The sequence below is a fragment of the Plecotus auritus genome (genome assembly GCF_963455305.1).
Source record: "Plecotus auritus genome assembly, chromosome: 2".
In the NCBI taxonomy this organism is placed as follows: domain Eukaryota; kingdom Metazoa; phylum Chordata; class Mammalia; order Chiroptera; family Vespertilionidae; genus Plecotus; species Plecotus auritus.
Genome location: NC_137771.1, coordinates 175,172,216 through 175,185,035, shown reverse-complemented (window position 1 = coordinate 175,185,035; position 12,820 = coordinate 175,172,216). Strand labels below are relative to the sequence as shown.

Genomic DNA, 12,820 nt, shown 5'->3' with positions numbered 1-12,820 from the left:
TGAACCTCACCCACCATTTGCCTCTGGTCTCACATTTGGGTTGGATTGTTAAAACTTCATTTGAAAAATCTTCAGTTCCATGGACTTTGCCTTCATAACACTTGCCATAAATGGTTAATTGATTCTAAAAAGCTGGTTCTAAAATTTAGATAGAAAAACAGAGGAACCAAAGGAGCCAAAGCAAGTGGACAGGGAAAGCACAGTTGGAGGATGTACCCTCCCACCTTTCATACTTTCTGTGACAGGTGGACCATGTGAACTGGGGAAAGGAGAGACTCAGATCAATGGGGGAGAATAGAGAACCCAGAAACAGACCCACAGGTCCATGGTCATTGAACCCTGACAAGGACGCCGAGGCAATTCATAGCACTCATCGCTCTAATCATTTAAAATGATGCGCCTATGTTTTTGTTAGACACCCACCTCCCCTCCCGGGCTGCAAGCCCAGGAGGAGAAAGAGTGTCTTTCTTGTTCACAGCTATTTCCCCAGCACTTCACACAATGCCTGGCACAAACTCGAAGCTTAACAACTGTGTTTGGAAGGAAGGAAGACTGGTGGGTGGGCAGGCTTTCTTGATCCTTTGGGCATGAATGGGATCTTTCTCCACACTCAGACTTCTGTCAACATCCATGTAGCTCTTCTTTTTTCTCCATGCCTACAAGATGTTACATAACATTTCATTCATTTTACAACTCTCTTTACTTCCAAAATGCGGTTTTCCCAGCTACAAAGGCCCGACTATGAAAGCAAGCAGGCCTTTTGTGCCATCTGCTCTGGCGGGAAGCCTTGTATTGTCAAGATTTCTGTCTTCACTTCAGTTTAATCAGCCCAGAAACCTTTGCAACTCCTCCTGTCACCTGTTGTGGTCTGGGTGGGGATCTTGTCTGTCTTTTGTAAGAACACATGCTTTTTATATACAGCCCACCCCGATAATTCAGGATGATCTCATTTTAAGATCCTCATTGTAATCACATCCATAAAGACCCTTTATCCAAATAAAGTCATATTCAGAGGTTCTAGGATTAGGATATGGACATATCATGTAGGGGTCATCACTCAACCCCTACACATCTGCACCACCAAACTCACATGCAAGAAAATGCTGCTCAGACTGTGAACTGTGCTGCTGCACACGTGTCATTGAACTAACACTTGTCTTCCATAAAGCACATTTCACAGACATAAAATTATTTAATTCTCAAAGAGATCTGGGGGGTAAGTATTATTATTCTATTTGAAAACAAGAAGAGACTGAGACCCAGGGAATTTGAGTGACGTCTCAAGTTCACATGGCTTCTAGGAAGTACAGCTGGGACTTGAACCCAGGCCCATGTGTCAGGAGAGCACAGACTTAGAGGAAGGGGGATGTTTGATTTCCAAAGAGAAAGTTGGGCCACTCAACCCAATCTGGGGCTGGTCAGCACATGGTCACGCCAGCAACCACCCATCTCACCAAAACTCAGGGGAATGCAAAATAATGGATCACTGCTCCTATCTTTAAACCTTGGTTCTCTTTTCAGAACACTCAGAATTCCAGCCAGATTTACACAGGGAAGAATTTCCACAGGTCCCGGCCAGGCATAATGTGGATGATCCTATTACAATGACTGGATTTTACTGACCTTCTTATCTTTATAGGATAGAGTTAAAAGCAGTGCTAAATACCATTAAGCATTTTTGTGGGCTGGTGAACATGGGTGGTTCTCTGCAAAGCTGCCTTCCAGAAGCCTGTCTCTGTCCTCGCTGGACTTTTCAGTCTCTCTCAGCTGGGGTACCTGGCCGTAGCAGGCTAAAGCATCTCAGACAGCTTTACAGCCACAGTATCAGAATGCAGTATCTCTGCTACTGGGGCTGCAGAATTACTGTGACTTGGGTCGTTTTCACAGCTCTTAAGTGTACTCTCTCAGAGCAACCAAAACATGTGCTAGCAAGCCCTTCTAGCTTCTGCTTAGGAGCTACATGTTTAGATGTGGTCTCAAGTGCTGTAAAGGTTCAGAGAAAGAAGCCTGCACAGTCTGGACTGATCAGAAGGGTTTCCTTAGGCCCTCATAGTCACCCTTGAAAACATCAATTACGGCAGCGGTGCTCTGGGCCGCTTCCCTTGGAGCACTGGGCAGCGGGTGAGGAGATCACACTACAGAAAATGGTGCTGTGACCAAGTGACTCAATATGAGATACCATCGGGAGGCGAGGGCTGGCAGTGAGGCCTGGTGTACCTAATAACTTGAGCCATCACACGGGCCTGGTTAGCTCTGTATCATCTACCCAGCACTCTGGGTGGAACACCGATTTATGAAATGCCCCATTCATTTCCTGTCAGAGATCCTATCTGAGTCCAGGGTTCTGGTCTCCTGGAGAATTAACTGTTTCTCATGAAGACTTCCCTCCCCCTCAGATGCCCAGGGACAATTTCTATGTGTTCTCTACACAGTTTCTGAAGGACACTTCTTTGCTTGCTTAGACATCTGTATAAGGTGTTGGACCTATTTAACATCGCATCATTTCCTAGCACAGGGGTGGGCAAACTTTTTGACTCGAGGGCCACAATGGGTCCTTAAACTGGACTGGAGGGCCGGAACAAAAGCATGGATGGAGTGTTTGTGTGAACTAATATAAATTCAAAGTAAACATCATTACATAAAAGGGTACAGTCTTTTTTTTTTTATTTCAATAGTTTTATTCATTTCAAACATTTTAACACCAGCGTTGATGCTAATGTGCAGTGGTGCATGTTAACACAAATGCCCTGTAGCACGCATTTTTACAGGCGCAAGGGGGAGAAGCAAATGCAGCGCAAAATGCATTTGTTTTGCCGCTAACACATGTGGTTAGTGGCCACGGTAGGGTTACTGATACCGCATCCGTATCAGCAAAAAAATGCAGCCGCAGCATGGCTAGTGTGACATGTCCTCTGTGTGTCCTTTTCCCTGCTGCGCGTGTCCACAGTGGGAAAAAAAAACTGCAGTGGATACAAGCCCTAAAAGCTGAAAGTCTTTGTTGTTTTATTAACAAGTCATTGTGATGTACAGAATGTGGGAACAGGAAAAAATTGTGTTTGAGTAGAGCTCTTAATCTTACCTCAGAAAGGCTCTGATACTGTGCTCTCCAGGGGCGTGTCTCCCTACATCACCACGATAACGTGTCTACGCATTCCCAGGGTGATGTCCGGAGACGCGTCCGCGGGCATTACAAGGAGCCTCTGGAAGATTGAGAGGTTGTTCCTTCTACTGAATGGGCGGATATAAAACCGCCCACTCAGAAGAAGAGCTGCGGCCATGTTTCCCGACGTTGCCATGTTAACACTGCTGCTGGTGAAGGAGCGGAGGGGAGAGCAAGAGAACCCTCCACTCTTTCGGCTCCGCGGGCCGGATAGAACAGCCGAACGGGCCGAATCCGGCCCGCGGGCCATAGTTTGCCCACGGCTGTCCTAGTGGGTGTGAAGTGGTATCTCACTGTGATTTTTTTTTTTAAATATATTTTATTGATATTTCACGGAGAGGAAGAGAGAGGGATAGAGAGCTAGAAACATCGATCAGCTGCCTCCTGCACACCCCCCACTGAGGATGTGCCCGCAACCAAGGTACATGCCCTTGACCGGAATCAAACCTGGGACCTTTCAGTCCGCAGGCCGACGCTCTATCCACTGAGCCAAACCGGTTTCGGCTCACTGTGATTTTTAAAAAAATATATTTTATTGATTTTAGAGAGGAAGGGAGAGGGAGAGAGAAATAGAAACATCAATGATGAGAGAGAATCATTGATCGGCTGCTTCCTGCGCGCCCCAACCCAGGCATGTCCCCTTGGCCGGAATCGAACCTGGGACCCTTCAGTCCTTAGGCCGATGCTCTATCCATTGAGCAAAACCAGCTAGGGCTCACTGTGATTTTGATTTGTATTTCTTGTCGGTCAATGGTGTCGAGCCAGCACCATGCACCATTTTGTGTGCTTGTAGGCCATTTGTATATCTTTTCTGGAGAAATGTCTATTCAAGTTCTTAGTTTATTTTTTAAATTGGGTTATTTGTTTCTTTATTATTGAGTTGTAAGAGCTCTCTATATGTTCTAACTATAAATCCCTTATCAGATATGTGATTTGCAAAAAATGTTCTCCCATTCTGTGTGTTGTCTTTTCACTTTCTTAATGGTATCCTTTGAAGCACAGTTTAATTTTGTTGATGTCCAGCATTTTTCCTTTGTTGCTTGTGCTTTTGGTGTCATATTTAAGAAGTCATTGCTTAATTCAAGGTCATGAATAATTATACCTGTATTTTCAACTAGTAAGTAAGAGATTAATAGTTTTAGCTCTCATATCTTTGATCCATTTTGAGTTCATTATTGTGTGTGGCATGAGGTGGAGGTACAACTTTGTTCTTTTGCATATGGCTATTCAGTTGTCCCAGCACCATTCATTATCCTAACACCATTCACTAAAGACTAGTTTTTTTTCCATTGGCACCTTTGTTGGAAATTAATTAATTAACAGTAAATTTTGTGTCTATTTCTGAACTCTAAATTCTATTCCATTGATCTATACAACCTACTCTATCTATGTGTATGGAAGGTTATCCATTTTCCTCTATTTTTCATTTTAGGTGTGTCCTAATACTTAATATGTAAAGTATTAATTATTATTCAATTTTAAATATTTTTATAATTTTAATATTATTCTTCCTTGATACATGATTATTTATAATAACCAAATGAAAGTGATGTATTGATTATATATTAATTTTTAGTTTTATTATATTATAGTCAGAGAATGAGGACTATAGATATTAAATCTTAGAGGATTTTTTAGAGATTTTATTACCTACAGAGAGTTCAATTTTGCCAATGTTTCATATATATTTTAAGAGAATATCCTATATAATAAAAGGCTAATATGCAAATTGACTGAACAGTGAAACAACTGGTAAGCTATGATGTGCACTGACTACCAGGGGGCAGACACTCAATGCAGGAGCTGCACCCTGGTGGTTAGTGCACTCCCACAGGGGGAATGCCGCTCAGCCAGAAGTTGGGCTCATAGCTGGTGAGTGAAGCAGTGGTGGCGGGAGCCTCTGCCACCTCCACAGCAGCGCTAAGGACCCCTCGGGGGATGTCGCATCTGCTGGCTTAAACCAGCAGTTGGACATTCCCCGAGGGGTCCCAGACTGCGAGAGGGTGCAGGCCGGGCTGAGGTCGCCTTTCCCTCCCCCTGCCCCCGCCCACAGTGCACAAATGTGCATATATATATATATATATATATATATATATATATATACACACACACACACACACACACACACACACACACACACACACACACTGAGTGGCCAGATTATTATGATCTCTGAACGCATAATAATCTGGCCACTCAGTGTGTGTGTGTGTGTGTGTGTGTGTGTGTGTGTTAGAGGCCCGGTGCATGAATTCGTGCATGAGTGGTATATATATATGAGGCCCAGTGCATGAATTCGTGCATGGGTGGGGTCCAGCCAGCCTGGCCAGGGGGAGGGGACATGGGCGGTTGGCCGGCCTGCCTGCTGGTCGAACTCCTGGTGGAGGGGACAATTTGCATATTAGCCTTTTATTATGTAGGATATACACTGAGTGGCCAGATTATTATGCGTTCAGAGATCATAATAATCTGGCCACTCAGTGTATACATATGTATATATATTTACATTTCAATTTTTTTCTTTAAAAGGAGTTGTGTACAGAGGGGTTAAATGCTTTATAGACAAGAAAAATTGCACTAGAACTAACATTCATCACTATCATCTTCCTCATTTTCATCCTCTTCCTTTTTTTTTTTTTTTTTTGCTTTATTTCAGCCGTTATGACTCCCTTTTCACCACATAAGGCTTTCCTTTAGCTTATATTTCTCCTTCAGCTTAGCAGCCTTCCTTTTACCAGGCCTGACACCTGCAGCAGTGTTATTCCACATCTCTTCCAGCTTCTTTGCAGCATCACCAATGGATAGGCCAAGATGCTCTCCTTTGATTTTGGGGCGATACTCAGACAAAACAAGAAAAAGGCTGAAGGCCTCTTGGGTGCATTGGGATCCTTGAACTTCTTTTTTGTTTCCCCTTTAGGAAGGATGTAAGTTTTCATTACTCTTTCATAATGGGCCATCTTTGCCATGTCTTCAATTTTTCCTTTTCTTTAGCAGACATAGTCTTCAAGCTCTCTGAGAACTTAGAAAACTCTGAGAACTTGACTGAAGCATCTGGGTGCTTCATCTTGTGCTCCGCCCAGCAAGTTTGCATAAAGAAAGCATATGACATTTTGTCTCTCACATCTTAGGATCTCCTTTGCCCATGTTTAGTTATTTTTCCTCAGCGCCCGTTCCTCTCGCACTTGCCCCAGTGCTGTATCTGTGGAGCTGCAATGGCTGTGAGAGTGGGAGCCAGATGCAGCCTCCTCACTCTCTCCACCCTATAACCAAGAGAGTATCTTTTAAATGTATCTCTAAATGTTGGGTGCATGCTTTATATATATCCCATTTGATCAAGCTCATTAATTATATTATCCAAATAGTCTCTGTTCCTAGTAAGTTTAATAACTAATACATTCACATTGTTTAAAACTCAAAATAACAGAAAAATATGTTTCACTCCCACTCATGCCCCTTCCACATACCCATGCTCCAATCCCTATCCTATCTAATAAAAGAGTAATATGCAAATTGACATCACTCCAATACACAAGATGGCCACCCCCATGTGGTCAAAGATGGCTGCCCCCATGTGGACACAAGATGGCTGCCACAAGATGGCCTGCAGGGGTGGGCAGTTGTGGGCTATTAGGCCAGCAGGGGAAGGCAGTTAGGGGTGACCAGGTTGGCAGAGGAGGGCAATTGGGGGTGATCAGGCCAGCAGGGGAGGGCAGTTGGGGGGGGGGGAACCAGGCCTGCAGGGGAGGGCATTTGGGGGGGAACTAGGCCAGCAGGGGAGGGCAGTTGGGGGAGACCAGGCCTGCAGGAAAGGGCAGTTGGGGTGACCAGGTCAGCAGGGGAGGGCAGTTAGGGGTGATAAGGCTGGCAAGGGAGGGCAGTTAGGGGCGACCAGGCCAGCAGAGGAGGGCAGTTAGGGGTGATCAGGCCAGCAGGGGAGGGCAGTTAGGGGTAATCAGGCCAGCCCGGGAACAGTTAGGTGTCAATCAGGCTGGCAGGGGAGTGGTTAAGGGGTGATCAGGCTGTCAATCAGGCAAAGGCAGGCAAGTGGTTGGGAGCCAGCAGTCCTGTATTGTGAGAGAGATGTCCGACCGCCGGGGCGGTCGGACATCCCTCAAGGGGTCCCAGATTGGAGAGGGTACAGGCTGGGCTGAGGGACACACACACCCCACCCCCCCTACCCCTGTGCACGAATTTCGTGCACTGGGCCTCTAGTGGTCAATAATAGTTATTAATCTTTGTATATTCTTTCGGTGTCAATGCAAGCACTCAAAGATAAGGATGTTAATTCTTATTATATCTCTCTTTCCTAAATAAAAGATAACTAATTATATTGATTTCTTTCTGGCTTTATTCAATTAATTATATATCCTGGATACCATTTTCCATCAGTACATAGGAAGCTTCATTTTTTTTCTCTAGGTTGCCTTTGTGTAGATGCACCACAGTTTACTTAGCTAGTTCTCTAAAGAATGATATGAGCTATTTCCAGCTTTTTGGTACAAATAATACTGCCACAAATATCCTTGTCCACATATCATTTTGTACATGGGCAATGTTTTTTAAAATTAATTTTGGACACACTGCACTCTTTATCTGCCTGTCTTTCTATTACCCCAATTTCGTGGAACTCTGGTCCTTATGTCTTCAGACTCTTGTGCACGTTTGGTGTGTCTCGTATGTTCCATGAAGTCCCTTTCATCCTAGATGATGGAATAGTCCCTCAGAATGTTTCTGTATTTACTTCTCCAGGCAAATGAAAACCCATTTTTTATTAAGGTTTTTGGCTCGGGAGTTTTCCAGACTTCTGGGCAGTATAAATTCAAATAGAATCTATGTGAGACACGGGCCTCGAGCTTTGATTTCTCAGGGGAGAAGTTTTAAATCTAAGCCCAAGCAGAGACAGACATGCTTTCTTGTTCTCCTGCTGAGCCAGTGGACAGGTTTTCCCCTAATCTATGCTTTCCCTGAGGCTGTGACCTCCAAGAATGCTAGTATTAAGCAGGGTCCTCATTCTAACTCCCTGCCTAATGCAGCCCAAGGTCTCATGTCTTGCTCCCATGTGAGCATGAAAGCCCGAGCCCCTGGGTTACTGAGATTGCCACCATCGTGCCCACCACACCTACCTCTACACCAGTCACCTCACAACTACCCCACCTCCGTCCAAGAGCCAGCAGCTCATCCACTTTCCACTATGGCTTTCGGTTCCCTCCTCATTTCTGGTGCCTGGTGATTTTCCTCTCCTGCTTGTACACTTGGCTATTCATTTACAAGGATTTTTGTTATGTTTTATTTAGGTTCTTGTGGCAGAAAATTTGATGTTTATCCAACATTTTCCTGCAGTTCATTTCTCCCTGGGCTTCCCAGAGATTCATATCCACACTGTTGACTATCCATCCACAGACCACAGTACCCACTTGGTAAAACAAGTAACCATTCCTTACAAGAGTCATGGTATTTTAGGCCAGTGAAGGATTTTCCAGGTAGTCTAAGACTTCAAGGGCTAAATTTTGATTGATGTTGCGGTATTTCTACTCAGGCTAGGATTCTGTACAATCCTTTGCTCTTTCCATTTTGCTACATGGTTCTTCTATTCTGCTTATAGAATCATAGATTATGGTGTTTTTTTAAAATCAAAACCACTGGTATCCATTTTGGAAACAGCTAAAATGGTGTCAATAAATAGACTGTCATTTTAATCCCAATATTTTTAGGTGAATTATGAGGTCGAGAGACTTTCACTGACACACTTCAGACTATACTGTTGGGGTGAGGCTAAACAGAAAGGGATAACTCTTTGTGACTCCCCATACAAGTAGCAGTAATTGAAGGGTATTCTTAATTCTTTATTTTATTTTACTTTTTTATCACAATTTATCCCCTCCATACCGTCATCCACCTCCACCCACCCTCCTCACTCTCACAATCACCACACTGTTGTCCATGTCCATGAGTTCTCTCTTCTTTTTTGCTCAGTCCCTCCACCTACCCCCTGCATACCCCACTCCCAGAGCTGTCTGCCTGTTCTCTACATTCTGTCTCTATTTTTCTTGTTAGTTCAGTTTGTTCATTAGATTCTACATATGAATGAAGTCATATGGTATTTGACTTTTTTATTATTCTTATTTTACTTAGCATAATGCTCTCCAGGTCCATCATGCTATTGCAAAGGGTGAAATTTTCTTCTTTTTTACAGTCAAGTAGTATTTCATTGTGTAAATGTACCATAGCTGTTTTGTCCACTCATCTACTGATGGACACTTGGGCTTGTTTCCAAATCTTGGCTATTGTAAATAACACTGCAATGAACACAGGGGTGCATATATTCTTTTGAATTAGTGTTTCGGGTCTCTTCAGATAAATTCCCAGAAGTGGAATGGCTGGGTATAAGGCAGTTCTATTTTTTATTTTTTGAGGTGGCTCCATACTGCTTTCCACAGTGGCTGCACCAAACTGCATTCCCACCAATAGTGCATGAGGGTTCCCCTTTCTCCACATCCTTGCTAGTACTTGTTGTTTATTGATTTATTGATGACAATCAATCTGACAGATGTGAGATGATATCTCATCCCTTGCATTTCTCTGATGATTAGTGAAGTCCAGCATCTTTTCAGATGTCAACTGGCCATCTGTATATATACTCTTTGAAGAAGTGTCTATTTGGGTCCTTTGCCCATTTTTTAATTGGATTGGTTTTTGTTTTTTTTTTTGGTGTTGAGTTTTATAAGTTCTTTATAAATTTTGGCTATTAACCCCTTATCAGACATACCAGTGAATATGTTCTCCTATTCAGTGGGTTGTCTTTTCATTTTGTTGATGGTTTTCTTTGCTGGGCAAAAACTTTTCAGTTTGATGTAGTTCCATTTTTTTTCCTTTTGTTTCCTTTGCCTGAGGAGATATATCGGAAAAAATATTGCTATGAGAAATGTCCAAGATTTTACTGCCTATGTTTTCCAGGATTTTTATGGTTTCACGTCTTACATTTAAGTCTTTAATCCATTTTGAGTTTATTCTTTTGTGTGGTATAAAAAGGTGGTCTAGTTGTATTTTTTTTGCATGTATCTGTCCAATTTTCCCAAACCACTTATTGAATAAACTATCTTTACCCTATTGTATGTTTTTTGCCTCCTGTTAAATATTAATCAATATAAAGGCATGGGTTTATTTCTGGGCTCTCTGTGCTGTTCCATTGATCTATGTCTTTTAATGCCAGCACCATGTTGTTTTGATTACTGTGGCCTTGTAGTATAGTTTGATATTAGGTAGTGTGATTCCTCCAACTTCGTTCTTTTTTCTCAAGATCGCTGTTGCTATTTGGGGTCTTTTGTGGTTCCATATAAATTTTGGGAATATTTGTTCTAGTTCTGTGAAATACGCCATTGGTATTGTTTTTGTTAATCCTCACCTGAGGATATTTTTCCATTGATTTTTAAAGAGAGTTGAAAGGAGGGAGAGAGACACAGAGAGAGAAACATTGATGTGAGAGAGATGCATCAATTGGTTGCTTCCTGCATGCACACTGACCAGGGCCAGGGATTGAGCCTGAAACCGAGATGCATGACCTTGATGGGAATTGAACCCAGCACCCTTCAACCGCAGGTCAACACTCTATCCACTGAGCCAAACTGGCTAGGGCATGCCACTAGTATCTTGATAGGAATTGTGTTGAACCCGTAGATTGCTTTGGGTAGTATAGTAGTGATTGAGGTTTGATTAGTACTTCTGCCCTTTTGTTTTTATAATTAAGCAGGATGAAACTATTTATAAACAGCAGTTGATTGTCTACAAATCAGTTAATTGTCTGCACTCCTTTGATCTTAGAACATTTTCCCTCTACTTCTTCCCTGACATGTAGGACTTATGTTTATATTCCCATGATCTACTGATTATGAACTTGAGGGAAGAATCAAACAATATTTCTGATGCCAAGGAGTGGCACAAAGTTTCACTCCATGTGGAAATATTTTGTTGCCTTGGGCAGATGATTTATGTCACAAGATGCTGCAAGATGACTAGGAGATAGAAGGAGACTTACTGGGACAAGCATCTCAGGACTGGGGCTGGGGGTCACGCTGACAAGTTGATGTCCCCCATTTCTCCTGAAAATGCATCTGCTCCTGGTCACTGAATGGCATTTTCTGGTGATGGAAGTGGTTGGGGTGTCAATAAAACTAGAATGGAGTTGTTCAATGGTTCTGTAACTTACATAATGAGCCTTGTTCAAAGATTACCCTTTGATTTAGTCTTGGGAATATATAGCTCCATCCCAATATGAAGCAAGCATATAATATCAGAACACTCTTTTTTTCCCTCTACATTATACCAAGACACATGGGGTACCCAGACAAACGGGAGTCCTATCATCAGTCCAAGATTTGTGGTACCTTTTGGAGCTGGAACCAGACAGAACATCTCCTCTCTTACCTGCTGCCTTCTTTGCAAAGCTGCTTCCAGAGTATAAGAACAAAATAAAATTCTCTAAAGAGAACAGAACTTTCATAACCAGGAGTCAGCAGAGGAAATGCTGAGTTGAGGAACAGAAATTTCCTAAGCCACCAGCAAATAGAAAGAATATGCGTCAAAAAGATACTTTGTTCCAGCCATTCCAGGCCTGCTCGAGAGAGATGAATACTGCGCTAACTTATCAGTCAGCACGCCGGTGCAGCTGCTGTACCATCATCATAATTACCTGACACTTAGGAGAACTGACCTGGAATGAGAGTGCAAGAATCGCATAATCTTTTCTGAGTGCACAGCACTTTCCATCCCATTCCTTTGGAGAAGCTGGAAAGCAGGTCACTATAACTTGCATAGGCTGGAAGTAATTTGATTTTGTTAAGTTTCTTACAATATGTAGAATTATAGCATCATAAAATCTCCAGGTTGGAAGAGATCTTAAAGGTTATTTAGTCCATTCAGGGATCTCTTTCACAACATCCTTACCAATTGGTTATACTTCAATAGTCTCAGTGACAGGGCACTTGCCTTTCCTTAAGGAAGGCTAATTAGGACCATCCGTTCCCCACTATGAGGAGGCAGAGATTTCCCAGGGAAGGTCACAGCTTTTCAAAAACCCAGTTTTCTGTAAATTCATGCTGAGCTGTTGTAGCAGGCTCCTCCACTCCCTGATCACTCCACGATTTACCTCTTGGGCGTTCCCCAAACCTTCCCCCTTTGTCTCAAATTCTGCCCCACCTCTTCTTTCCACCTCTGGCCAGGCATCCTATTTCTACCTGCGGAAATGTAGACATTATCCCTCCTCCCTTCCAAACTCTCTCTCTCATTGCTCATCCTTTCCTTCCTCTTGTACTCAACGAAGAAGCGTCTCTTCTTGTCCCAAGAGAAACCTTTTCCTGATTGTGCCGGAGGTAGGCTCTATGGCAGTGGTTCTCAACCTTCCTAATGCTGAGACCCTTTAATACAGTTCCCATGTTGTGGTGACCCCCAACCATAAAATTATTTTCGTTGCTACTTCATAACTGTAATTTTGCTACTGTTATGAATCGTGATGTAAATATCTGATATGTGGGATGTCTTAAGCGACCCCTGTGAAAGGGTCGTTCGACCCCCAAAGGGGTCGTGACCCACAGGTTGAGAACCGCTGCTCTATGGTGTATCTCAGCCTTTCCTGCCCGTTTCAATGTGGGTATTTTTCTCATTCAC

The 12,820-nt window shown here is 43.0% G+C and overlaps 1 pseudogene across 1 annotated transcript; it reads right to left on the bottom strand.

Annotated features, from left to right (window-relative positions):
- Nucleotides 1-5,743: 5,743 nt before the first annotated feature.
- On the bottom strand, nt 5,744-6,304 carry LOC308241277 (high mobility group protein B1-like; annotated as a pseudogene). The gene has a single exon. The product of its transcript is annotated as a high mobility group protein B1-like (transcript).
- Between the last annotated feature and the right edge of the window lie 6,516 nt (nt 6,305-12,820).